The sequence below is a fragment of the Cyanistes caeruleus genome, chromosome Z, assembly GCF_971803275.1.
Source record: "Cyanistes caeruleus chromosome Z, bCyaCae1.hap1.1, whole genome shotgun sequence".
Taxonomy (NCBI): domain Eukaryota; kingdom Metazoa; phylum Chordata; class Aves; order Passeriformes; family Paridae; genus Cyanistes; species Cyanistes caeruleus.
Genome location: NC_141732.1, coordinates 61,697,125 through 61,724,622, shown reverse-complemented (window position 1 = coordinate 61,724,622; position 27,498 = coordinate 61,697,125). Strand labels below are relative to the sequence as shown.

Below are 27,498 nucleotides of genomic sequence, written 5' to 3'. Positions count from 1 at the left end.
TTGGTGTAATTGAGGGCAGCACCTGACCCTGTGCTGCTGTATTCACCTAACATTGAAGAGGGCAGTGTGCTCTTCTCCAGCTGTAACTTTCATGATCTTTAAGTCTAACAGAAGCAGCTCTACAACTTTTCTGGTCCAAGGTGGAAACTGAAGCAAAGAGAAGGCAAACAGCCCTGTATTGGAGGTAAGATCACCCAATTAATTAGCTCAGTTCCACTAAGCTTCTGAAGCTGGCTAAAGCTGGCAAAATTCATATGTAACCTGAAAGTTAAAATAGCCACTCACTGTTTCAGAGGGGGGGAAAAAATTATTTCTGTGCTATGTTGACTAGCTGCAGCTGGCAGAGGTCAAAGACAACATAGCCATGATACTATTGCTCTCTTCTGAATCTGGAATGAAGTCTGTTGTATACACTGCAATGCAGTCAACAGTGAAATTACTTCCAGTTGGGTTGCTGCTGTTTTTGCTAATCTCAGCTAGAGTTTAGCTGGCTGTTTTCTCCTGAAGAATCAGCGTAAAGAGGAGGAAGCTAATACACTGATGAAAATTACTTCTTCTGTTCAACATCCTATACTCAATAGTATTTGCTAGGCTCCTCTAAATATAGCAATGCATGTTTGGTGGTAGATGCTGCACACTGTTCAGATTCACGGGGCTGTGTGGGAGCAATGACCTTCCCAAACTCCTTGTGTGCACATCACTCCCACAGTCTTCCTTAACATCAGCTGCATCAATTTCTTCTTCTTTAGTGAAACAAATTTGCAACAGTGAATTAATTTCCACTGGCTACATTCTTCCTTTTCATTCAAGTATTTTTCAATTTTAAGCGCAGAAGCAAATTAGGACTCAGACAGACTTGTAATTAAAATGACTGAAGATCCAAGGATGAGTCAGATGTGTACTGATGAACACAATTTCCACCAAAAATGCCAGTTAATTGAACCTAGATAGCTCCCCTCAAAACATCCCAGCTTGATCCTTTTTCTGGCCCCAGAAAGAGGTTTGTTGTTCCTAACAGCTCCTGTGGGGAAACCTGGAGCAGTGTAGGTGTGCCCACGCAGGAGCCAGGCTCCAAATCGTGCACAAGGTGCTGCTGGCACGACCATCCCCACCAGTGGTGGCTGGACATGTCCAGGACCTCCCAGCAGCAGCTCCCACCTCTGCCCCAGAGCCACAGGTGATTTCCAGAGCCCCTGTCCATGGCAAAGCTGACAAGGATAGTCATTCCAATGGCAGGCTGCTGGGTTGAAGGAGCCTCTGGTTCATGTGAAATTTGGGTTAGAGAAAGATTTATTTTCAAAATACATAAAAGAAATACAAATCCATAAAGCTGCACACCTGGTTTCAGGGCAGTTGTAGTATTCATCCAAGGCATGAAAATCACCATCTGTATCAGCCATAAGCTTTGATTAAGAGACTAAGGGGAATCTTATATCCATGTGCAAATCCTCACAGCCTCAATCCTACAGTTTATAATGCTCATGCAGACCACTCAAGTGGAGCACTATTAACTTTAATGTGGATTCCAGCCATGCATTTTAAATTGCCAGATCAGAGGCTGAAATTATATGCACACAGGGGCAGGTGATGCCTACTTTATCTTCTACAGTGTGGAGCACATTGTGAGCATTTAACAAAGGATAATAAAAATATCATAATTATAAAAACAACTATAACAATACCAATAGTAAGTATGACCAAAAAAAATAGATAACACTGTCTACAATATTCCATTTCAATTTTCTTTGAGTAAAAAATACTAAATTTTAATGGAATAAATTAAGATTTCTGACCCACTATGCAACAGCATTAGTCCAATTTGAGAAAATTCATCCCAGAATATTGAATTATTTTGCTGAATAAAAAAATCTTCATACAGAATTATTTAAATAAGAAACTTTTTATAGCTCGTGCAGCTTTCAAATTTCAGATCACAGACTAGTGATGGATGTTTTTGTTACTGGAGGGACTCATCTCAGAGTCAGCAGACTCATGGCTCTCTCCTCAGCACCTATGCCTGGTCCATTTACCCCCTCCCCCAAGGCCTCTGGACCACCTTTCTCCAAACTCCGGAGATATGTGGGCAGCCCTTGGTGAAATTCCTCCTCTGAACCTCTTGGTCTGTTCAGCCTGGAGGAGACTGAGGGGAAACCTCACTGCAGTTACAACTTCCTCTATAGGGTAAGAAGAGGGGCAAGCACTGATCTCTATAGTGAGCAGTGACAGGACAGAGGGAACAGCATGAAGTTATGTCAGGGGAGGTTTAGGCTGGGTATTAAGAAAATGTTCTTCATCCAGAGGGTGGTTGGGCACTGAATAGCCTACCCAGAGAAGTGGTCACAGCAGCAAGCCTGACAGAGCTCAAGAAGTGTCTGGACAACACTCCTGGTCAAATTGTGTAATTTATGGGGCTGTCCTGTGCAGGGTCACCAATTGGACTTTGGTGATCCTCACACGTTTCTTCCAGCCCAGAATATTCTGTGATTCTATAAAATGTAGAGAAGCAAAACTTGGCAGCCATCCCACTCTGTTAACTATTAAAATGTGGAAGTAATTTGAATTCAGTTGGCTTCAAAATAACTCCTATCTTTTCACTAGATCTTTCTCTGGGAAATGTGAGGGACATATAATGGTTTATATTTTCTCCCCTGTAGACACCTGTATACCAAATAATTTTATTAATTTTCATAAGATAACTATCTCAAGGTCCTGAAGTTTGTTCTTTACAGCTTCTCCTCTGTGCATTTGCTGAACCTATTTCTGTATCCACATTGCTAATGCTCTTCTCAGAGGAAGACAACCAGCCCCAGCAATGACACACTGCCAGTTTGGTTAATCCTCTTGCTTCTATCTGATACTTCATGATTGCATGTAAGGACAGCTCAGGGTGAGAGACTTCTTTTTATGTCTATCCTGGACACAGTTTTATCACTTCTTATTTTGCCTTCCACAGATTTTAGATTGCTGTAATGCTGCACCTACCTACAGCTGATCAGTAAAAATATTCAATAAACCAGGCATAATCCTGATTCCTGCATAGTTATCCCAGGAAGTTCCATGATGTGCATATCCAGAAACCTGTAAAAATCTGCTTATTAAAGTAGTACATGTGTATATATATATGTGTGTAAAGGTCTTAGAAATTATTTATATTTTTGACCTCCACTCTGGATAGATTCAATGTACTCATTTTTGGGCTTCAAGAGAATATTGCTTAGAAATATAAACTAGGACAAAAAGGAGACATTCCCTTTGGCATGATCTAGAGTTTAAATCTGGAGAAATCTTCTCTATCTATACATTTTAGTTTACAAATTTACCAGAATTGCTTAGAGGGATTATATCTAGCCTTGCAGACTAATTGAAATTTGAAATCCTGGAAGACCACTTCCCTAGCCACATCCTCTCACTGCACATTGTGACACATTGCAAGGGATTCTAGATATTAATTCATTAGGCCTTTCTCAAGTGTGAGATATAAAAGCCTTCCTAAATCAATATTTATCTATCAACTAGAAATTACTTATATCTTTTTTATTAGGTTACTTATATTACTTAATATTGGATCTGGAATTTCTATTTCCCACTTTGACCCTTGGGGTAGGCATAAGGGCTTATATGGAAATGAATAAAGAAATTGAAGAGAGATATAATTAAAAAAAAAACAAACCAAACAACCAAAAACCAGAAAAACAACCAACCACAGTAAAGCAAAATCAAGCAAACAAACAACCCAAAACTAAATGAACAGGAAATGCTCCTAAGCCTTCATATTCTTGGCAAAGGCCGTGACTCAGGAGGCAACTTCACCAAGAACATGAGAAGATGAGAACATGCTGTCTCCCAAGCAGTCCTCTCCAGCCACTCAAACTTTGCTTTAGGCAGCTCTAGCCTTGTTTTTGTTCTTGCTGGGAGCCTTAATCTCGGTTTTCCCACCAGTCTCTGTTTTTGTAGCTTTCAGAAAAGACAGGTATATTCTGTGAGGCTGTTAATTGCTGACTTGTTAGTATTAATGTTTCTACTACAAGCCACTTGTTATAAATGTGAGAAAAAGCAAAATTTTTTTCTAATCTATCTCTGCGCAGAGATATATTATACTTCATAAATTATCTATAAAATTAAATTTCTTTTAGACTTATTCTTCTATTAATATATGGTACTTCTCTAGAAACGTGTTGCCCATTACACATCTTTCCTAAAATGCATTAATGTAACTAAGTGAAGAAAACCAGCCTAATTTTAGCATATGTCCTAACCTTTGAGAAGAGCAACATGACCTTAGAGGATTGAAATTGTGTCTATCTTCCATTAAAGAGACCTCCATAAAAGAAAGCATGTCTGATAAGGGCAAGCTACGAGGGAGAGTACATTTCTGTAAGCACAAATGCAGCACAATACATGAAAAGAAATATCAAAAACAGTGAGGCAGTTGAAGGAGAAGAGAGACCCTTTTGGTAAGCCACTCAGCCCATCTGGTAAATCCTATAGATTTATGTTCATCCCAGTGTTTACTGCATAACTTCCATGTGAGTATAGCTAGCTCTAAGCTCTCCCCCTTTACTCAATAGTAACACTCATCTACAGAATGCAGGTAACATCCACATTAGTGACATGAAAGAAAACAGAACACATACTCTCACAATGCTGCAATAGTTGTTCTCTAGTAGCACACAACCACATTATAATTTTCTTACTATTTAAAATATTTTTACATTTTCTGTCTTAAGCAATTGTTTGTTGAGGTATGTAGCCATGCTCCCCTGCAATATGTTGATGAAGTAGTATGTTTCATATTGGGAAAGAGATATCAATTTCTTCTTCTTAAATGGCTTGCAGTTATCTAGTGAAGGATCCTGCTCTGTTCAGATTTTTTATCCTCAATACAGTGCCAGAGCACCATCTAGGAGCTGATGAAGGAATGCAGCTAACTGTCCAGTGTCTGAGGGTTCTTGCATTCTTGACTGGGATGATGTTAATTAGCCAAACCATGAGTTGTTTGATGTACTGTTGTGGTTGTCTAGATTAACTCTTATGTTATGGCTCCCTGACTATATTATTCAATTAATTTATTCATTAATTTAAATAATTTCCTGTTTCTGAACCACTTACACCATTACAGGCATTCCATTATTGACTGGGGAGAAAGCCCAAGGTTACAAAGACCATCTACTTCATCCCAGAAAATCTGTTCAGTTTTTTAATACAATACAGACTGTCAGAAGTCACAATTTCCCTCTTCTGGCTCATTTGGCTCAGGAAAACCTTGACAGCCTGCTGAGCTGAAGTGGAAGCAGAAACACAATAAAACAGAAGGAAATTAGATGGGCTACCATGATCAGCTCATGGACCAAGTACATGTTCCCAGCAGCCAGTCATCCCCTTAATGTAACAGCCATCAGCTGGAAACAAAATGTGTTTGTTCTGTGGAGTGTCAGGAGCTCTCTGCTGAAAGCTTGTGGTCCAAGACACAGTGAAAGTCAGTGTCAGTGGCCCTAGTGTGCTTCACTGAATTTGTTTCCAGCCTCTTAGATAAAAAGAAAATCACAGACAAAGTGAATATTATTTAGATTTATGAAGTCAAGAGCTGAAATGCCTGATTGAAGGTGGTGTTATCCTTTGACACAGGTGTTACAGGGAGGGCAGGCAGTCAGAGCATGGCACAGGTGTGCTGGGAGCAGCACGTGGTGTGTGCAGCACAGGTGTGCACTGTGTGGTGTGTGGCATGTGGTGTCCTGTGTGCACTGCCCTTCCCAGTAAACTCATTTTATTCCAACCCGTGATCTTTACTTTTTGTGCCTCCAATTCTCATGTCCTCCCACGGAGAGGGGAGAGGAGAAGGGGGCAAGCAAATGGCACATGGTTTGGAGAGTCTCAGTGGGAACACTAAACTGGGAGTACCATTCCTAAACCACAACAGGGTGTAATGGTGCCAATATGAAGGTTCAGATGCATGACTTACAAGGTCAAGATACAATGTTAAACCTATATGAGTTGCTAAAGAACCTTGGTCTTGTTCATCATGTATGCCCAGATAAAATCTTTCTCTCTGCTTCTGCCCCATTCATCGTGCAGACAGGGGTTTAAAGATCTCAGTGCTCTGACTCTTGATGTTTTAATTTATTCTTAAACTTTGCAAGCAAAGCAAAGGGCACAGAAATGCAGAACAGGTGTGATGATTGTTTTCCTAGTAACCATGTGCTTCACCTTACTTAGGCCTCCCTTGTACAAAGGACTGTGCTGACATGAAGAGGGATACAGCATCTGCTTATGAGAAATTGGTAAATTTGACAGTCCCAGAGGAAGGAGGATATGTGAGTAAGATAAAAAGCATGTGAGGAGAAAGGATCTGAGATAACATTTCAAAGAGCAGTTTTACCCAAATCCATGGTGGTATTCCTTCAAATCTTCCCCTATGATTCACACAGCACGATGACCTTTAAACACAGCTTCCTTATTCCAACTTATTCTGAGTTGGGCAGTGATAAACTAAAATAGTTATGTATAGCATGTTCCATTTTTTTTCTGCTAATAACAGCATAAAAGCCCTTTATCGTTGTCTGGTAAAATTATCAGCCTTTTCAAAAACTGTCTGTGTGACTACTGAAGACCTCTGGCTACCCCTTACCTCCTGAGCCTCTTTTTGTTTGTTTGAACTGCCATATCTTTTCTTACCTTAAGGGTACAAACCCTTCAAAGAAGGGGGTGTCTTTCCCTTTTTTTTTTTCCTGCTTATTGTTTCAGTCTATTAGAAACCAGAAGAAACTGTATTAATGAGAATGAGAATCCTTATTTATGTGAATGTGTTTATTGAGAAAACACTCCAAATATTCTTGACATAAGTTTAACTGTACATAAACAGTAGGGATACAGCCCAAAACCTAACTAAAGCAGCAGCATTTCATCCTCAGTCCCTATGACCTTACCATTATCACAGTTTTAACAGTCAGACACAAACTGTGCCACCCTCACACACCTTTGAGTTTGTTTTAACTCAAAACCCACTTTCAATTAAATTAACTTTATCAATAGATGGTCACACAGGTGGGTGTGTTGTGAAATGTTTGGAAGTTAAACATGTAAGGGCACATCAGAGAGTGGAAGAAAACATGGCCTTTAAAAAGAAGTAATAAAACTTTGGCTGCAAACTCATCACTCTGAATAATCTGAAACCTCCAAAGCAAAAAAACCTTATTCCTTTTTTAAATAAAATAAGCCTTATTTTAAATAAAATTTTAAATAAAAATAAGCCTTATTACCCCATGCAGCCATTGCAGGTAATTTTGTTATTTTGCTCTTTTTTCTGGATTTCTAATTTGACTGAGCTAGATAGACCTTGATCCATGCCTCTGCTATGCTTCCCTCTTTAATTTAAGGCAACAGTTTGAGTGCAAGGAGCAGTAAGGGGCAAGAAAGTAAAGGTATTTGTGTGTTTTTGGGAAATTGGATTTTCAAAGAAATCATCACTAGTACATTGAATATAAGGCAGATGTAAAAAAGGAAGTTTAAAAGAGAAATTTCATATGATGGTGAATAGGAGGATAACAAAAAGATTCACTGCAGCTGAGAAAAATGAGTTCCTCTATTCTCTTGAGTGCTAAAGTATTATGCCACAGCTTTGGAAAAGACCAGAACAATATAGCAACATATCCAAGATGCATGCAGGTAATGAACTGATTTAAATTGAATAAGAAGAGCAGATTGGCAGGACTAGAGTCTAGAACGTAGTGGGAGGATAAACATGGCTGAAGGTAGTTATGCAGAGAAAGTGAGAAAGAAGTGTTAAAAATTGCAGTTCAACCGTGAACCAGAGTCAGAGACAACAATAATATTAATGTGATTGGTGTTTAAGAAAGCATGGAAGTTGGCAAAAGATTGAAAGGAGCTCAGTTCTGACCAAGTTAACTTTAAGCTAATCATCAGATATCTGAAGAAGAGAGAAATATTTTATTTGATCAAGGGAGATTACTATGAATGACAGAATAGTTTAAAATAGTTGCTTGTTTTTTTAAGGCAAAATGTAGTAGTTCAAGCATTAGAGGATATGATAAGAGGATATCATCAAAGGGAAGGTCATAGAGTGGACAGGGACCAAGAACTTCTCTTCAAAGGAGAAAAGTGGGGGAATTACCTAAAAGAAATTTTGAACTGGTGTTAGGGAGGATGAATAGACACAAGAGAAGACAGCAGCACAGCAAGGAAGATCAGCAAGAGCTTCAGGTGTGGAGTGTACTCAGTAACAACAGAAAGAGTAGAGAGATAAAGGTAGGGGATGAGGTGTTTCTCTGTGGGGTGGTAAATACAGACCTTAGTCAGAGGTAGGAAGGACAGAATGAGGGCTAGAGCTGAATATAAGAGTAGAACCTTCACAGTGCTAGGCAGGGTGCACTCTTCCAGTAAGGTGTCACCTAATGGCAGGGAGACTGTGAAGCACTGCATAAGCACTTTGTAAAGCTTGCTTTCTGCTGACATTGTACACATAATGCTTGTCCATTTTTAAGCACAAAGTCCTGCATGCAGGTGCTGCACTCATAGATCCAAAAGGCCTTTGTAAATGCATTTGTTGTACCACTACCTGTACTCTTCATGTTCTTATTCCTGCTGCCAGAATTGTAGACTGGACCTGCCAGGGTCAGAGCCCTCATGTCCTGATGGACCCTCCATTATCCAGCATGATCACATAGCAGTGTGTACCATTTTTGCCACTGCTTTAAAGTCATTTGGAGACTGTGTTTCACTGGTGTATATATATATATATATATACTTGGTCATATTTTGAATGAAACTTTCTGCAAGTCTCACTCATCAACATAATTAATTTTGCATAATTTGAAAAGTTCAGTAAGAAATATTTTAGTCTATGCTATTTGAATTAAGTCTTTGGCAGAAAATGTCCTTATTCTTTCTGCTTCTGTAATATATTTTCAACAGTATGGAACAATTTTGGGTACCAGATTTATATATTAAGGGGTGCATTTACAGATAGCCTGAAGATGTCAACATGTTGAGCATTTGAAGGTCTTCTACTGAGCTGTAGGATTGTAAATTAATGGTAAATTTGCTTAAGTTCTTTCTGTTGCTTTACAGTGCCCTTTTTCTCCTTACTACCTTTGCCATCATCTTGTGCTCTTCCTTACATTCCCCAAAATTTTCCCAGCTGTAAAAGGAACTGTAAAGTGAATCAGATGTGTCACTTCGTAATTCAACAACTTTGTGAAGAGATTACTGATGCAAAGAACACCTAAAGTGCAAGATGATATGTTTATCCATGGCTACAGAATCAGTGTGTGAAGAGCCAAAGATGATGATGAAGAAATCCAGCCTGGCCATGAAAGGGACTAACACTAAGCTCAGACCAAAGCATGTTTCTGAAATGTTCTGACACTGGGAGGCTTGAACTTTGAGATTTCAGAAAGAGCCTTATTAAAGCAGGAGGTTCCCCACTTATGTACACATGATTCTGCTTTCTTAGTAGTTCACTGTTCAGAGTAATAATTTGGAATAGGAGGCATGGAAAAGGCAGAGCTAGGCAATGGATCTTGCTGAACTCAACAGCAAAACACCTGTTCATTTACAGAGAAAAGAAGCTGCAATTCCAGGCAAATTTATTGCTGACATTGGCAGGGGCATAAGGGAGAAAATACGCATCTTGGAAACTGTTTTCCACTAAGTTGCTGTTCTATGGATGGGAGCACTTGTGTGTTGTTTTATGAAAAAAAAGGGGTGGTGACCTAGAAAGAAATTAGCAGGAAAAAGTAGGATGTAGCAGAATTTGTTTTAGTCCTAATTACTACTTTCCTGTGTTTTCTCCTTCTGTTCAGTCAACAAAGACATGGCAAAATTATAATATTGTAAATGAGATAAAAATTAGGCTGAAGAAGCATTATGGGATAGTAGAAAGGCAAATGTACCTCACAGTGGAATAAGATTGGAAAAACAGGAAAAAAGTCAGAAAAGACAAATATTTCTAAGCCTAAAATTTGCCAACAGACATAATTGTTCTTTATAATAACAAATATTATCAAATAAATATTTTGTAAAGAAAGAAAGTAATTTACTAACATATTGTTCCAAATTTAATTCTTGAATATTTATAACGTTTCTATGGAAACACATAATCCACAGTATTGGAAGGACATAGATGCATTGAGCCTACACCTGAGCATTCAGACGCCTTATAACAAATTCATTACTTCAAAATTGCTTCCTCTGTTACATAAAAGCCACTACTGTAAGCCAATTAATGGAATAATGATCAGGGAGACAGCATAGAATTGGCTTAATTAGTTGCATGGCTGGCCAAATTTCACTGTGTATATTTATGTGAATTTAAGCTTTGAGTTTTATAGAATAGAGACTATGACAAGTTACTACAGTGATTCTCTCATATGGTAACCTACACTTCATTTCAAAACATGAGCATTTTAAAATAAGCCTAGCATTGTGCAAGCTTTCATGCAGCATCAAAATCACATAAAATCATACTCACAAATAAGAGCTGATTCTTCTACTAATAAGATGCTTAATTGTGCTGTGAGAAAGGACAAAATTTTTATTCCATGGAAGACATTGGAAAACATTGGAAAAATTCAATTTTTTTTTTTTTTTTGCAAAACACTGTATTTTAACTGTGCTATTTCCTTTGCTACACACATTTAGCTACCTGAAGGATTTAGATTGTCACTCACCACCTTTGTTTCCCAGTGCCTTCCAAATTAAATTTTGAACAACAATGAAATAGCTAAAGGAACCTCCATTTCAGTAAGACAAGGATAAAGTCAAGTGTCTGTCTCCAACTCAGTCTCATTGCAGAACCACTGTGAAGTAGGAATACTTCTATCCATGGCTGTTACTCTGCCGTGAGGCCCTTGGTAAAGTTTATTAGAATGAGTTCGAGTTCTCAGTTCCACATGAGGAAGAAAATAAGCTTCCTCTCTCATTTTCTTCTCCCTTGAGCTCTTGAACCTTTGAAAAAGAAACATATGGAATTAAATTCTCATTGGATAAAATACAGTACATTCATACAGCACTATTTCTAGTTGCTGGATTAGCCAGAGACAGCTGGGTGAGATGTCTCTGTCCCTCATCTGGAATTCAGCAACAGCATTTCAATCAGTGCAACCATCTTCCTTCCACTGTCTGCCTCAGAGGTCACTGCCTTAAAAATAAAGCTGGTCATGACAATCCAACATAAAATATTTATAGCAAGAAATACCTTGACCAAAGGCATTTCATACAGCACAGGGCATTTAATTTTTGCTCAAATACCAGTTTGTGAAGTTACTGAGGGCTTCAGTGTTTTTTGCCTCTTAGATTTATCTCCTGTTATCCTCCTTGATAATACTAACTGCTCATCTTCTGAAAAATATTCTGTTGACACAACCTTGCACTAGAATCCACAAAAGTACAAATGCTGTATGTTTTGTGTCTCACTGCTAATGTTTATTATTTAATCCTACAGGAATACCATGTTTTTATAGCTTAGATTTTCGATGAAACAAATTAATGAAAAGGTTGCACAGCAGAATACCTGCAAACAGCACTTTTTGTTTCCTCAGCATTTCATTTCTAGTAAAATTGGTGTGGTTGCACCATTCTGCAGCAGTGATTTGTGAAGGAAATGGTAAGGCTAAATGTACTGAAATCTGACATGTTCCCTGAGCAACAAAGGAACTCAAGGCAAATGTTACAGTTTTAGTGACAACACCAGTGGTGCTTGTTTAAGCATTTGCTTCATAAACATTAAAATGGAGTATTAAAAAAGAAAAAATCACACAGGCCTCACTGCCTGAACCAGCTTTCTTGTGCTGTTTCTCTTTATTCTCTTTTAAAATAAAAGCTTGTCTGCAATAGCTGCTTATGAACCTTAGTGTTCTCTTCAGTGGCACCTCATGCCAGATGCCCTTGTCCTTGAAGGTTTTCTCCTTGACATGAGGGAGATAATTTTTATTACTTGCCTTCCAGTGTCATCTTCCACCCTCAGTAACTGCACAATAAACAAACCATAGGGAAGTTTCTGACCTGAAGACATCATATTCATTCCTGTAGCACTGCAGAATAGGCACATCAGTGGCAGGTGAGAGTGCTGGGTTTGTTCATTCATGGGGTTTGTGTGGTTTTGCATTTGATCCAGTTCACTGGAAAATTCAGGCCAAGGGATCTGAAGTCCCAGGGCCAGAGCGGCTGGATACACTATTTGTGCTGCGTCAGAAAGCCTGGGAGGGACCTCAGGCACTGTGAGAGACTGGGCTGCTGGAGATTAATGACTCAAACATTTGATGACTTGCAGTAACCACTGAGGTGCCGTAAGAGGCCGGATTATTGGTGCTAAAGGTTCAAATGACCAGCTGGGTGCTTTACAAGTGATGCACAGAGTGGCCTCCCCGGTGCAGAAGGGCCTGAGGCTATAAACTGGGTTTCCAGATAAGGGAAAAGGTTGATAAGAGGCAAATCCTTTCAGGTGAGATAAATCCTTCCTATCATGCCAATGTCCTCTCTCACATGATGTCTCAGCTGTGAAAACTCCCCTCCCAAGTACTGAGTCATTCATTGGTCTGATGAAGGAGTTCAGCTTGACTGATGGGCTGATTCAACTACACTAACTTCAGAGACAGCAGCAGTTTCAAGAAGATATGAAAGATGGAGGAAGTGCCCAGGGATCCAATATTACCTCATCCAGGGGAGGTACAACCCCACCCAGCCTCAGCACATAAACCCCACAGACATGGTGTTTTGTAGATGTTTTCCCTCACCAGTTGATGGATACAGTCTACAACCACCATCTAGACAAGACTGCAATCACTGAGAAGACTGGAAGAGCACCAACAGGATGTTGTTGGAATCTACAGAGCCGTGGTATTTTTTCTACTTCATATGCTTCTCTGTCACACTCTATTTCTTTCCCCCCACAGTTTCCTCTCTGTCTTTCTACCTCTCGTCTGCTGTCTTCCCTGCAATCCTTAATGGCAGAGGAATCAGCAAAAGCTATAGTTATAACTCTGATCCAGCATAAAAAACCAAAAATACCTTCATGTTTACCTTCTCTTGTTCTGGTGACGTCTGCTTCCAGAGGCCAGATGAAATCCTCAGGTTTCATGGTGTGATTCTGTAGTTTCACACCAAGTGTTGTATTACAAGATTATACTAAAGTTAGAGACTGAGCTGTGTAAACCATCCCCTCTCGGATCTTGTTTTGCTTTCATTTCCCTTCAGTTCTGTCAATATTCTGTCTTCAGTATCCTCATAGATTTTATCCAGCTGAGATTCATGAAAAAGAATGTAGAGGAAAGCCTGTTCTCTCCCAAAGAGATGTCAGCTTGGAAAAATCTGGGGAGTTTTCCAAAGAAAACTGACAGGAGAGTTTAGGTCACTATTTGAAGCAGCAAGAGGTAGACATACTCATTACAAAGTGGCTAAACCTCTGACTGTAAACACTTTCAAAAGAAAGAATAACTACTTTTCCTCATGTGAGTTTTTGAATTTAATAACCAAGAAAAAGCAGTAGCAGCCATTGGTGGCAACTGTGTAGCTGCCAACTGGTACCCACAGGAATAATTAAATTGGAATGCTAAATGTCAAGACTAGGGAGACATGTACAGAGTTTTAGTAGAAAAGCCTAAGAAAAAAATCTGTTAACATGAAATAGACTTTTAGTGCTCTGAAGGGTTCATAATCACAACACGCATTTGGGCACATTAGAAGTGGCTGAAATAAAAAATAAATGAAACATTATGTTTTCAAGTGCTCAGAAAATGAGCTGAAGGGTAAGATATATAATCCTTGAGGTGCACTGAATGTGTAGGCCATAAAGCTGCACAAAGAAGCAGCTGCTCTGATAGTGGTTAGAGCCACAATTTCACAGAGGAGCCATCCAGGGGACACCCAGTGCCAGCATAGCTCGACCCAGATAGCACTCAATGCCACAGAAATCTGCAACAGCTCACAGCTGGCAGGAAGTTGATTTTTGTTCTTTGTATAATTTCTTAAAGGATTAAAGTGAGGGCTTCTTTTCTAGACACTGAGAAAATATTCGAAGAAAGGGTTTGAAGGGCAGCATTAAAAAAGATAAGAGGAAGAAAAAGGTAAAGCACTGACTCCTCCAAATCTGGAATGTCCTTTCAAAACATTTTTCTTATATTTCTCTGCCACTGAAGAAGTAGCTACAGCAATAAAGCCAACAGTAATTTGAGTTACAAAGAGAGCAGAAACCATACCAAACTAGGTATTATCCTCAAAAACTAAACTCTAGAAAATTAGGTATCACACATATATAAAAGGACTAAATCTCAACAGCAAATCACTATCCAGCATGTTGTGTGCTCCGGGTGTTTGCAAGTGGCAAAGGAAGGAATACCTTCCAGCACTGCCAGCTGCAGAACTCAAGAGCAAAATCAGGAAGAGGAAGAAAGCAGATGGCAAAGCAGCAGTGGCCACGTACCTTTGAGCATGCAGTGCAAAACCCTCCTTGCCCATCTCAGTTGTTTGACTCAATCTTTTTTAGGGTTCAGAGACACCAAGGCTATTTTCCTTTTGATAGAAATGACTATGTCTTAACCTCCAAAGAGGCATCTGGAATGATGTTCTGGTTGACACACTGGAGACTCAGCAACCACAGCACTGACTCTGGTGTGAGAGGAGTTGTCAAATACTGATAGCAGTAACATGTCCCATCAGCTTCTGCACCCTATGGGCACAGTTTGTCTTCTGGCTGATGATGTTTGTGCACATCGGCTCCTCCCGTCAAAAAGGAGCCCTACACTCTTTTTCAACAATGAACTAGAAAGGCCAGAAATTATGACAAAGGAATGGGGACTAAACCAGAGAAATTAGGCAGTTTATATCTATTTAAAGATGTGTGTATCAATTCAGATTAACAAGTGAAAAACCTACTGAGTATTACAGAATTTGTAAATAACATTACAAATGAAACAAACAGGTTTGGGTTGGGGCTGGTTTTTTTGGTTTTTATTTTTTTTTCATAGCATTTTAAAATCTAGAGAAAGATGGACGTAAGTATTACCTTCCTCACTAACCATGAAAATGGGATTGTTCCCTACTGAGACACTGAAGGATGACAAGGGCAACAGACTTGTGTACCTTGGGGTTCTAGTACTTCCTGGGGGACACTGCTGACTAATACTGCATGTTCACAAGTACAGGGGTCTTTATATTACTAGCTCAGCTGCCAGTTCTGATTGTCACCACCACTCCCCTGTTTACATGTCTGTAACATTTCCCAAAGACCATACTTTTCACAGGTTTTTGTTTGTAATCATTGCCTAAACAAACCATACACATTTACCTCCACTAATCTTGCCTGAAAATCTCCAACACTTTTGCCTCCATTTATTCTTGTGTCAGCCCTAATGATTTCACTGAGAGAACACGCAGTAATATTCTACCACACATTTCTGACTGTGGGAGCTCTAGTAACATAAAATTTCTATACTGCTTTTGCATTTGCGTTTTGTTTTGCAGCCTGAGAAATACTTCTCTCAATCTATACCTTCATGTGAATCATGTAGAAGAAGAAGTCCAGCTGAGGCTTTGGCGGAATGGAAGGATTGCTTCAATTGCCCTACAGCATCATGACATGGTTAATTTGTGTTTGTTTTTTGACCTGTTAGAGGATGATTCTTATCTGTGCTACTGCTGCCTGTTTCATTGCCCAGCCCTGTCACAACACTGCAGTTCATTTTTTCAGTCAATGGGCAGAGATTTTAATTTATCCTCATTGAATCACAGCCTATTTATTTCAGTCTGTTTAAACTCATTTAGATCTCATTTTCATTGAGATCCTTTTGAATGCCACCCCTGTTATCTAAAACATTTTCCATCCTTCCATCTTTCCAGCTTAGACTTACATGAAAATATGTCAGGCATCCTCTCTCATTTTTCAACCAAGTCTTTATCCAACGATAGCCAACACAAGGTCAAAACCCATGATATGCCACTCAATTCCTGTGGCCAAGTTGGAGGTGAACCAGTGATTGCCATTCCCCATGGTCAGTTTTCTCAAGACCTGTGTCATGGATGTTGGTAGTTTCCCCTGGACAGCATTGCACTTGTCTGCCTACGAGAATGCCACAGTGCAAACAAATACACTGAAGCTGAAATATTGCATCTCTTCTTTATCCCTTTACCACAAAGCTATTTATACTGCCATTGAAGGAAATCAGACTGGTCTGACATGATGTATTCTTGGCAAATCCATATTGCCGGATACTTACTATTTTATGAACTTCTTAGCATTGTCCCAGAGTGTATACATTAGCAAGATGCTGATAGTACAATTTGGTTGTATCTCAGTGGCAGTAAGTCAAGAGAGGACCTCCAGCACCCTTCTGTTTTTCTGTATTTGTCCTGTCTATCAATATCATCACTCAAAAAGCCCCATGACTGCACTCCCTCTCCTCTGTTCAAAGAAGAACAAAGTGATGTGGCCAAAAATTTTAGTGTAACTCCTCACTTCTCTTAGCTGAATGTGCTCACCCTCACATGGGTCACTTGTACCACTAAGGACATTGCTCCTAAGGACATTCTGTGGGGAGAGACCTTTGTGTGTTGCTGCTTCAGAAAAATCACAGCTACTCTCTGATGTTTTATAAGGTTAATGGTTTGACTGAAAACTTCATTTTACTTTGTGTTGGTTGGCATTGAACCAGCTGTGAAAACTCTTTTCTGATGGTCTGGGGATAAAGATGTGAAAGAGAGAGGATGAGGAGAAAGGACTGGATAACAAAATGTTTAGGCACAGGAATGTGTAAACACATGGGTAATGTGTGTCATTAACAGGGTTATCACAAATGCCTATGGAGGGCACATGAGAAGACAAAAATGGCCAGATCTGTCTGTGAACTGTAGAACTGCAGTGAACACAGCCAAAACTCATACTTACCTTCATTTCTTTGTTCATTTTAAAAGAAATGTTGTACCCAAATTTCTGGCTTTCGCCTTTATGAGGAGAGGAGAACATGCTCTACCTGAATCCATGTGCTCTTGTGCTTTAACAGTAATGGCAGACAAACCAAAGTGGGTCTGGAGATGCTTGATCTGTCTTCTCCATTAAACAGAGTTCTAATCCTACCAGCATAAATGCCAACGTGGATTCTGTTTATGCTGCTTCTGGTCAGTGAAAAGCCATGGGCACAGCTTGTGGGGTTCTGAGCTTCTCAGGGTACATCTTGTTTTTGCTCAGCTGAGCACAGTACCAGAGCCACTGTGAGTACCAGCACACCAACAAGAATAAAACCAGTACTGTCTTCTCCACACTGTTATTCTCCTCTAAAAATGCTGAAAGAGAAAGTTCAAACATGATCCTACTCCCTTACATGAACTTTCTGCCTCTTCTTTTTTTTTTTGCCATACTACAGTGTTTTGCATTTCTTCCCATCATTAAGCCATTTGCGTGAAATACTGAACTGATTAATGTGGCATTTCCCACTAAACTGTTTTAGGAAATGCTGCACCTTACAGTGGGATGCTTTTAAATAATTTAATCTCCTCAGTTTAATTAAAATTACGTTTTGAAGTTAGTACCTATTTTCCCTGGAGACGCTCATCAAAATGTCAAGTGTTCCCTCTAGTGGAGCAGCAGTCTCATACTACAAACAAATATATTTATCCACTGTTGCTTGCAAGTAGGAGACCTTTGCCTCTATTCTTTGTCACTTCATGTTTTAACATGAGCAAATAGTGCATGAAATACTAAACAGTCTTTATGCACAGAGTGACAGAATATTTTAAAAAGCTTGAAGAAAAGAAATTAAGCACCATAGTTGACAATGATTAGAAGTATTTTTTTTGCATTTTACTGATTATTTAAGTGTGACGCTTAAGATCAAGTTTTAGAATCTACTTACTTAAAAACAGAACAAATATTATGAAACAAAATCTTTGCGCCCCTTAGCTTTTTCAGGGCACGATTTTGCCTTAAAGAAAAGCAGGGTTGTAGTGCCACCACCTGGAGAGCCACAGCCATTTCGTCTGTAGAGCAAGTTTCTGACAGTTGCTGGGACTGAATCCACAAATTTACAGCTGAGTATTGGGCAAAACTGTTTAAAATTATAAGGACTGGCGTTTCCCTGCAGCCTTCAGCTCTGGGCCACATGACAACAAGAGTCTATCCTGAAATCTAAAAGTATCAGGTAGAATGTATGATCTCAGTCATGTTACTTACAGAATTACATACAGAATGTATTTGAGAGTCTTTTATTTGCTTTTGTTAATTTAAACGAAAACACAGCTAGAAGTTATGATATGCATTTAGGGAATTGAATAAATTTCAGCTAAAACCTACATTGTGTATGAAGGACTTGTATCTGTTCAACATACTATTATTGATAATTGCTCATCTTCTTTAATTTGGTTGTAAAATAGTGTTAGCTAGAGATAAAGACAGTTAAATAAATACCTGTTGATCATCAACTTCCTCCAAACTGAGCTAAAGACAGAACAGTTAAATATCTGTTGATCATTATCTTTCTCCTCCTAAACTGTCATATATAAGCCATTGAAGTTATTGTAGGAAACAGTGTATGTTTGTGCAATATAAGCAACACAAGGTAGAAGTTTAACATTGTCATGCCTGACGTAGGCCACTGGGAGTATGCCTCTAGTCTAAGGTCATCATGTAACATCCTTCCTAATCACTGAGGACAGAGATACACTGCTGGAATTCTTTCCCCAGCAACAATTTCCTAAATCTCATGCAACAAACTAGGCTCTGGAAAAGCCCACCTGCCCTCACCAGCCCTAGACACAGCCTGCATACTCTTCATACAGTAGGCAACTCAGCTTACAGACGGCCAAATGTCTGGTACTTGTACCTCATCCTGTTTCTAACAACATAAAAAGATTACATCAGCCTAGTGGAAGCAATTTCACTATGTTGTACAACAGAAATTAAGTGAATGAGAGCTTTCAGGTACATGTTTGGAGGAAAACAGTTCTCTAACCAAATCTGTAAAGATGTTGCCTTTATTCCCAGTGGTGGCATTTACATACACATGTATCAGTCATAGCTACCCTGCACTTCCTGCAGCTAATCCTCCTGTTTATCGCTTCGCTTGCAATGCTCCCATTATAAGATCACCAGACACAGGGGGAGTGACTGTCTGACAACACTGATTAGTTTAATGCATATCGTAACTTCATTAGTATCTTGTAAGTACACTTGACGTTTAAACATTTCATAGTTTGCAAACATTTCAACCCTAGCACATCAATGCCATGCTAGGTTAGTTGCTCTTACTAATCCACTAAAGGAAGCCTATTGCTTTTGCATGAAATGGAAAACCACAACAAATTTCTTTAATTTATTGGCCTGTTGCATCAAGCATGCATAGTCTTTAATCTGTTAGCAAAATTTTAAGCTGAGCCTCCTTAAACCCTACGTGCTCTTATTTTGTATATGTCCATAATCTAATATATCTTATAAGTCTAAACCCCACAGCATTCAGCAGCTGCCTGTGCACAGGCAGGTGAGTATCAATGCAGCCATACAGCCATCCCAAGGATGCCTTTGGGAGACTGTACCACCAACATGCATGAGCTTTCTGTCTTTTGAGAAACTAAAATTGTCAAGGATTAGTTTGGTAGGGCTTTTAAACTCTTTATCAAGAAAATAAACCTCCATGGTTTTAATTGTTTAAATAATCTCAAGAGTGTCAGTTATGGATCATTATAGTGTCCAAATACATGTGTATGGGATGATTCTAAAGGATGAGCTATATGGTGTGGTTCTGGATTCAGAAATACCACAAAACTTTTTCATCACAGCAGCCATTAGTTGTTACAAGAGCCCCTGCAGTGCCTCTGTCATGGACCGGCCTAGACCCCCCTAAAGGGCTCCTGGAGCAGATTCAGTCATCCCTACTGCCACTCTGCTGAGTATCTCAATTTGTCCTTCCCACCTGCACCTGGTCTGGACATCGCTGTGCCACACACATCTCTTCCAACCCCAAGTGGAAGAGGTGTCTTGCCTGGCATGGCCCAGAACCAGGCAGCCTGGTCAGCCTGCCTTCATGGGCAGATCACAAGAGAACAGCCCAAAGTGGGTAATCCACTGAGAACAGCCTCTTAATTGTCATTTTTTTTAATTCCTCAGCTTCATCAGAGGGGTAATTTATTTATTTGCTAACATTTTCTTTATCTGTAGAACGAGGCTTACAGTATGTCCTACTTCTGCAGCTCATGTGGAGCACCAAGATGATTAAATAGTTGGTATTTGTAAAGATATGTGTCGTGATTTAACCTCAGCCAGCAACTAAACACTGCATTTAGTCCCCCTGGTGGGAAGGGGAAGAGAATCAGAAGAGTAAAAGCTAGAAAACTTGTGTATGGAGATAAAGACTGTTTAGGTAAAGCAAAAGCCATGCACACATCAAAGTAAAACAGGAAATCAATTCAGCATTTTGCTTGGGCAGGCAAGTGTTCAGTTTTTGCTGGGAAGGCAGGGCCCCATCACATGTATTGATGACTAGGGAAGACAAACAGCATCTCTCTGAATGTCTGCTTCTTACTTCCTCTTCCCCCAGCTTCATATGCTAAGAATGGGATGGGATATCCGTGTGGTCAATTGTCCCTGCTGTGTCACCTCCCTGCTTCCCATGCACCACCAGGAAAGGATAGGGGAAGGTTTTTAAGATTTATTTCACTTCACATTATTCTACTCTGATTTACTTGGTAATAAATTCAATTTATTTCACCAAATTAAGTCTGTTTTCCACTTGAGAGTGGTCAGTGAGTGACCTCTCCCTCTAAGAGTCATGAGACTTTTATTATAGTTTCTCTACCTGTCCACTTGCGGAAGGCAGTGATAGAGTGAGTGGCTTTGGTGGACACCTGGCTTCTAGCCAGGGTCAAACCACCACAAGCACAAATCCAAAACATTGTCATATACCACCCATTATGAAGAAAATTAACTCTAGCACAGCCAAAACCAGCACAGTATGGTATGGAAATTATGGGTTTGAACTCCTGTGAAGTGGAATATTTTCCTATTTTCCTCTTTTCCTCTTTCAGCAATTTAGCAATAACTGACAAGAACACTAATCTGTCAGGTTGAAAATAATATAAAATAATCTTAATTATAGAGAAGCCCCAGTGACATCACAATTGTCCAAACTCATAAGGATGTCACTGAATGCTGTGTTTCAGCTGTGATGGAAAATAGTCTTTCCCAGTGGGTACAAGTGGAAGTCTCAATCACCTGCAATAGTCACATCACATTCTGCAGCAGAGGAAACCTGGTCATTTTAGATACATCTACTGTACTAATGTGAATTTATTTCATTCTGAGTCTCTGGTGGAGTTTGTAACAGTTAATCCTGCCTAGTTTATTTTACAGGACACTACACAAGCTCTTAGACTTCTCAGTGTCACGCACACACAGGCTCAAAGTATGAAAGAAAGTGGCTCTAATTGCTAAATATAACAGCAAAAGATCTAGAGAGAGAAAATATACCAAAATAAACTGTCATTTAATTAATAAATGGACTGCATATAAAGTGCTCCTGGATGTTCTTAGAACTACTACAGATACATATTCATAATTTCTGAATTTACAATATGGTATGAAGAATAATATAGAAAGAGGAGTTCTAATGAAAAAATGTTGTAGGTAAAAATTGTTGAAGGTGCTGTGACCAATATACTTTCAGATATTGTGCTCTTTTCAAGAAGTATACATGATAATGCTTCTCAGAAAAGAACACAGAGAAAGACCTAGTCTTTACCTTTAAATTTGAGGGAAATAAAAAAGAAGTATGAATATTTTTATAAGGAATACTGATATGTATTTTCTCTAGAATGAGGTGAAATCTTCTTCAGCCTTATGCAAAATTAAATTTTAGTATTTTAAAAGATGCTTAGCTTGCATCTGGTGACTTTTGGTTTGGTTTGGGGTATTTTTTTTGTCTTACTGGTATTATTAATTTCTAGGATTTCAATTTCCTGAGGCTACTCAATGGGAAATTTGCAGAGCAGACTGTAATTAGCCCTGCTGGGTAGCAGCCTGGTGATGGCAGTGCTCTTGCAGCTCAGAAAGAAGAATGTCAGGATGGACATAATCTCACCCATTTCCAGAGAGGGGATCTGGATTATCACAAAATCTGTACTGGGCAGTCAGGGAGTAACTTTTTATAGACCCTTCTTCACCACTTTGGCACTCTGAAGCTGATGTGTGGTTTGGAGAATGAGTATTTATATCTCATCCAGATCTGAGACCTCTCTAATGTAGCAACAGAGGTTCCCATCTCAGGAAACACTGAATACTTCTTAACAATTGTATTACTCTCATCAGTCCAGTGAATGTCTGTTTTAAACTGGAATCTTTTCAGCTGGATAGAGCCAAAGATTTTAACCTTAAAGAAGTTAATACATATAATATGAAATAGCATATCACTTTTTCAGCATTTTTGTCCCCTGAATTCCTATTCTGACTGCCATGTAAAGATGTTTCACATCACAGTGATGTCTGCCACGCTGCTTTTACAACCCCATCTGCCTTGGCTCATTGCTGAGCATGGACAAGAAGTTTCAGTGTCCCCTGTGAAGGATGCCAACCCAGCCTGGCTAGACCCCTCTCCACACTCACAAGTTGCTTGTTGTGCCCAGACCTCACACTCTCCCCGCCCTTGGCTGCTTCCACCTGCTCTGAGTCACCCACACAATCAGATACTCACACAATTAGACTTCCACCTTTGTTTAATAATTGCTCAGAGTCCTTCAATTTAAACTGTCTGCACTTTGCACTGCCAGGCACAGATTTGCGTGGGCACAGCACACAGTCACTGCCAAGCAGCCGAGCTCCTGCACACAGGCAGGACTGCTTGCCTGTCTCCATTTCAGTCAGTATTTGCTTATATGTGCATCCAACAGTTTTCCTGTACTTTCTTGCTCCCCAGGAAGGACCACAACCTTCTATGATATTAGGTTCTGCCTAAGGTTGGTGGTAAATCCTTGGTTTGTGCAGAAAAAAAAAATCTTGCGAGGTTCCATGTGATATAAATCAGTGCTTAGATACTGAGAGGGTGAATACCATGAAAACATACCCAAATCAGCATTGAATTTGACCCTGTCTTTTTTTTTACACATGGTCTGTTGGAGACTCAAAGCTTAAATGTATTCCTTCACTAAAGTAAGCATCTGCAGCCAGTTAAAGGGCTGATTTTTTATAGTACTGCTCAAGAGCACTTAGATTAACATTTAAAACATATTTTCAAATTATTTTAGGAAAAATTACTAAATTTGAGAAATGAACCTCAGAAAATGAGATTAATTTTGTATAAATATATTCACATAAATAATGTTTCTGGCTTCAACAAGTTTAGTTTAATAAGGACATTTATGATTATGTCATATATCAAGAAAAGAAACCTGAATTACTTAACTAGGCTCTAAAACTCAGCAAATTGTACAATCCTGAAATATTTAAGTTCCCACTTTAGTGGTTTTTTGAGATATAAATAAAGAAATGCTTTGAACTGTCTATAAATCTATCCTTCCAAATGTTGAATTCAGCTGTGAAAAAAGGCTTATCCTAAAAGAAATATGGAAGAGCTTTTGAGAGCTGAAATCAGTACCTCTCTCAGCTTCAGTGTAGCATATCACAAGCAAGCACATGCTTAACAGCCTACTCTTTCCAAATATAAAGCTAAGGCAAGAGAGGTCTGACATCTGCTTTGACACCAGGTCTGTACATAGCAATTGAAATGTCTCTGAAACACACCCATTTCCACTCACAGTTTTCACTGTTTTGCCACAGCTGTGCACCAACATAACCAAAAATAGATCTCATCCCCCCAGTTCAGTTTTGACTGCAAGTACCTGCCTGTAAGAGGAAATTGCTTGGAGAACCTTTGAACCAAATCTTTTACTCTACTTTTGAAAAGGTTGTCACATCTACAGTTTAATTGGTATCATTCAATGTCACTTTGGCCCTATAACTCTTTGGCTTAGAATGTACTCACTGGGGGGGAAAAAATGACCAAAGGGTTTATGCAACTAGTTCCTGAAGAATTTATTTTAAAAACCACAAAAATACTTAACTTATCAAGCTTGAACTTGCAGGATGGGTTTCAACTGGCAAGTAATATGGGATTATAGAAAGGGAAAAGGTTTGTCTGAGTATATTTTCTTCCTGAGGACAAATAGTGATTACACTAATAAAGACTGAAATTCCAGAAGGAAATACGTCCATAGGGTTAAAAACAAGATGTACAGGTGAATTCTGACATGGTGTCTCCTTTTAGCCTGGGCCAGATATCTTCACACATAGATCTTCTTATCTCCTCACAAAGTATACATACAGTATACATGATGGGTGACACTATAAACCCAGTGCCAGTCCCTCCTTGTGCTCCTGCTCACCTGCCACCAGCCCTCATCCAGAGCCCACCCAGCTGCTGCAGGGTGGATATGGAGCATGTCTCCAGGCACACAGCAGAGCCTGTCTGCCTGCTGCTGGCATCCCCCAAGCACTGCCTGCATCATCACAGCCTGTCATGTGCTGCATGATTTATCTGATGCTGGTGAGAAACCCTGGTGCCAGCACAGAATACTCAGGGTCTCATGAATCCAACTTGAAACCATCACTACAGATGCCAGAGCTTCTATGAGGATGAGGGAAGACCATGCCTGGAACTAGCTGTATTTCCAGTGCAGAGCAGCACAGGGCATGATTTCTGACCCTACGTGGCATTAACATTGTTCCACTGAATGGGTCTGCTCAAGCCCCCATCTTCATCCTTTTTCAAAATCCATCCTTTTCCCTGGCCAATGTGGCAGTGTGCTCCCCTCAGCCCCACTGGAGCCATAATCACCAGTGGGGCTGTGATGGCTGCACACAGCTCACTCTGGACTTTGGGGCATGGATGAAACCTGGCAGCCAAGGGCTGTCCAGACCAGTGACCCCCACATCTTGCTGCTGTGCACCTGTGACTGTCAGCCATAAACAGTGGGCAGCCCAGGGCCTGGGGTTGTCCTGCAGGATCTCCTCCTGAGCAGGAATGCCTGTCCAGGGTATGCCTGAGGGTGAGGGATTCCTTGCAGCAGCACTTTCTCAGTAAGTGACTAAGTGCCTGCTAAACTTTGGCATCTCAGCTGAGTGACACACAGGACTGATTGTGTACATCTCATCCTTCACACATAAAACACTGTCCAAGCCTGGATGGGTCCAGCCCCACCTAAACTCCTCTCTGAGAAGTTTAGAAAGCAAGGGGGCCCTGTCTGAAACTCATGGCTCAGTGAATGGGCCTCCCTGACTGCTTTCTTACTCTGCCCTCTCTGCTGTAAACAGTCAAGTGTACCTTGCCATCGAATCTTGTTAAAACACAGTCACATCTACTGCTGAAATCTGTTATATCAACAAAGCATATTGTGCCTTCTCTCCTACAAGTGAAGTACATCACTTCACTGCAACAGACTGTCTTCAAAAGTACAGTTTCAGAAATCCACCAGCATTTTCTCTTCTTTCCTATATTTCATGTTATCTGTGTGCATTCCTACTGCATGTCCTGCCTCTGGAGTCCTTCAGGAGGAAAGACTGACGGTGGGGCGAAAAGGCCCCAGTAATGTCTTGAGGGGCATGAGGTCACAGATATTCCTGACAGCATAAATTTTTAATTCCTTCAAGAACACTACAAAACTGGCCATTTGTGGACTACACCAAGAGACAAACAATAAAGAAATTCTGAGGTAACGTGCACATTACAAGCCACCGTGGGAAAGTATTAGCAACAAGATAAGGCCAGAAGATGACAATAACACCCCCTTAGGAAGCCAGGAAACAAACATTTTCTAGGTCAATATGCCTTATCGCTTCCCACACAGAGCCCAGGCTACAGATGGTAAGTTTTCAGGATTGGGGAGGCCACATATTATCTACTAAAGCAGAACAAGTCAATAAAATGAATTTACATTACTAGTGTGAACTTGACTTTAACACATCAGGTAAGATCCAACAGAGGCTCTTCATTTACCCAAGACCAAACAAAATCAAACAGAGGGCTCTTGTCTCCTGTTTTAACCAAAAGGACTTAAACAGACAGGTTTCAAGGCTTTTGCAGTTTGCTGATCCTTCCCTTGCAGTTTCCAAGTTTCCCACGCCTCTGTATGCCTAGCAATAGCACTTACCTGCCAAAGACATACAAAAATTAGTCTGAGACCTTGTTGTTGATATCAGTCAAATATAAAATCAAATAGAGGAGTCTCCAGACCAGGATTCTCCTTCAAATGACAATAGCTGCATCTGGCACAACATTTCTCTTTTCCAGAACAAGGCACGGTGGATTGATGTGATGTTAGGTAAGGCCCATTTTCCTTGATGGTGTGCCATCAGCCAGTTCCCTCTGCCCTGGATGTCAGACATGTCCATAACACATCAGAAACCTGTAGCCAGAGAGTGATGATTCAACTCTTCATCTCAAAACTATATCTTCATGCTTTCCTAGTGTCTTGTAGTGTCCAGGTCAGCCGAGCAACTGACCCTTCAAGAGCTAAACAGACATGGCTGAAGCAGCTCCCCCTTCACCAGGAAGGGTGCCAGAATTTCCCACTTATGAGAAGACTGTTCTGTATAATGATAAGCCCTGAAGTATGGTCAGTATAGGGCATATGGGAAGAGAAAAAAGTCTAAAAAGCCACATTTCTACAGTGAGGCAGTCAGCTGGCTCACACTGGATGAACTGCAACTGCAGACATGTAAAAAATCAGTGATAATGGACTAAAGCTGGAGTTTGATGCAAGTAAAGATGTGTGAATTGAAGAATCTGGCTACAGCTGTGACATCCTCTAAAAGTAGCTCTGCATAGCAGACACAGCACCAGGAACATCTCCCAAACCCAAGAGGGTGATTACACAGTTGAGCATTGAAGCAGTCTCGTCACGGGCTCTGAGTGCCCAGCCATGGACCCATGGCTCATGGATAGAGAAGGATACAGCTTTTATTTTCTTATTCAGAAGGAAAATAATTGATTTATTTCTCTTGAAAAGATCTACCACTGTAAATCATAGAATCAGAGAATGGGTAATGCTGGAAGGGATGACAGTGGGTCCACAAATGAGGTATTGCCGTTTTACTCATAAGCCATAGATGTGCAGGAAAAGAAAGGAGAGATTTCTTGTCATAGTAAAAAGAGACATGTCACATGATGGGTTTTCCAAGAAGAGGCAATTTATAAACGGTGGAGCTGCTTTTAAGTATCCATTAGTGACCTACCCCCTTTCTCACTCAATTGTACTATTCACTCTAATTCACAAATTATCTTTCCCCAGCATTAGGATTTAAAGCACTAATGCTTCTATTCAAAGCAAAAGAATACACTTGATGGATGTGATACATATTATTAGAAAGTTTAAATCAAAACAGAATAGTACATTTTATTTTGGAAGTGAATGACTTGAAGAAATCTTATTCTAAGGGGCAATTTTATTTTGCTTTTTGTCTCACACAGAATGTGTATATTTTGGAAACGTTCACAGTTCCAACAAAATCCAACA

The 27,498-nt window shown here is 39.9% G+C and overlaps 1 long non-coding RNA gene across 1 annotated transcript; it reads left to right on the top strand.

Annotated features, from left to right (window-relative positions):
• The first annotated feature begins 12,521 nt into the window (after positions 1 to 12,521).
• On the top strand, positions 12,522 to 18,292 carry LOC147648506 (uncharacterized). Its single transcript, XR_015280195.1, has 3 exons — positions 12,522 to 12,681; positions 12,753 to 12,852; positions 15,475 to 18,292. It is a non-coding gene; the product is annotated as an uncharacterized LOC147648506 (long non-coding RNA).
• The last annotated feature ends 9,206 nt before the right edge of the window (positions 18,293 to 27,498 follow it).